The sequence below is a fragment of the Apium graveolens genome, chromosome 2 (assembly GCF_009905375.1).
Source record: "Apium graveolens cultivar Ventura chromosome 2, ASM990537v1, whole genome shotgun sequence".
In the NCBI taxonomy this organism is placed as follows: Eukaryota; Viridiplantae; Streptophyta; class Magnoliopsida; order Apiales; family Apiaceae; genus Apium; species Apium graveolens.
Window position 1 is genome coordinate 264,417,467 of NC_133648.1, and position 1,562 is coordinate 264,419,028.

The 1,562-nt window shown below is 41.9% G+C and overlaps 1 non-coding gene across 1 annotated transcript; it reads left to right on the forward strand.

The window, feature by feature from the left end:
* The first annotated feature begins 792 nt into the window (after positions 1-792).
* LOC141709217 (small nucleolar RNA R71) lies at positions 793-899 on the forward strand. The gene has a single exon (XR_012569805.1). It is a non-coding gene; the product is annotated as a small nucleolar RNA R71 (small nucleolar RNA).
* The last annotated feature ends 663 nt before the right edge of the window (positions 900-1,562 follow it).

Consider the following 1,562-nt stretch of genomic DNA (forward strand, 5'->3'; position numbering starts at 1 on the left):
ATTTTTCAGGGCTTGCAACCTTCTCAGACCTCAAGGTAATCCCCTTAACCTGCTCTTTTTCTTCCCTCTTTCCTGGAACTAAGGAGTATGTCAGGTTATCGATTCAACAAAGTATTGGCAATCTTCCTGATTTGATTCTCCAGAGTCTTGATAGAAACCGCTTGGCTCTTGCACATGAGCCTTGACTCCTCCAATTCATATTTTTCATTAGATTGACTTGTACTTCCTTGCGGTAGTTGTTGAAGTTCGAGTTGTTGTTTTGGTGCATATTGCGGTTGTTGAAAACCAGAAGGGTTGAATTGCTATGCTGCATACTGCTGATAAGGTTGCACCGCATTCTGATTGTTCCTCCAACTGAAGTTAGGATGATTGCGGTTGTTTGGATGATAAGTGGTAGGAACAGGTTGTTGCGACCTCTGAAAGTTGCTCACGAACTGAGTTGATTCACTAGATATAGCACACTGCTCCGTCTCATGTGCACCAGCACAAAGCTCACAGATACTTGTGATATGATTAACTCCATAATTAGCCAAAGAATCCACCTTCATCGTTAAAGCCTTAAGATGAGCAGCTATAGCAGTAGCTGTATCCACCTCCAGAATTCATGCTACCTTGCCTTGAGGTAGTCTCTGAGTTAGGTTCTGGTATTCATTGGCAGCCATCAGTTCAATCAACTCATAAGCTTCATCATAGCTTTTAGCCCATAAGGCTCCACCTGATGTTGCATCGAGCATAGGTCTAGACTGTGCTCCCAAACCATTATAAAAGCAGTTGATAATCATCTAGTCAGGCATCATATGATGAGGATACTTCCTAAGCATCTCCTTATAGCGCTCCCAAGCTTCACACAAAGATTCTCCCGATTGCTACGTAAATTGAGTAAGAGCGTTCCTGATTGCAGCTGTCTTTGCCATAGGGAATAATTTAGTAAGAAACTTATGAGCAAGATCTTCCCAAGTAGTAATAGAGCCTGGTGGTAGGGAATGCAACCAACACTTAGCTTTATCCCTTAGAGAGAACGAGAAAAGCCTCAGCTTTATAGCATCTTCAGAAATATTGTTGAACTTGAAAGTGTCACAGATCTCAATGAATCACTAATGTGCATGTTGGGATCTTCCATTAGAGAACCCCCAAACTGGAGTGAGTTCTGCACCATCTGAATCGTGCTAGATTTGATTTCAAAAGTATTAGCCGTGATGGCTGGTCTGATAATCTAGACTGAATATCATTGATCTTCGGCTGAGAATAATCCATCAAAGCTTTCGTATTCGCTACTGGTTCTCCCATTGCAATAATCGCTTCTTCTTCAACTTTCTCAACTTCTTCAAAAAATTCTTCAACTTCTTCCAGTGCTTCCTTTTGAGATTGAGAACATGTTCGCATACACGATCTCTAGAGTACCTGAAACACCAACAAGCAAACAAGTAAAATATCTGAGTCGGTGAACTTTAACGACCACTGATGTCAAGCACCTAAACTAAAAATTAACGTCGAGTCCCCGGCAGCGGCGCTAAAAACTTGTTAGGGTGAAAACACGCGCTATTTGCGCAAGTATACGCGTT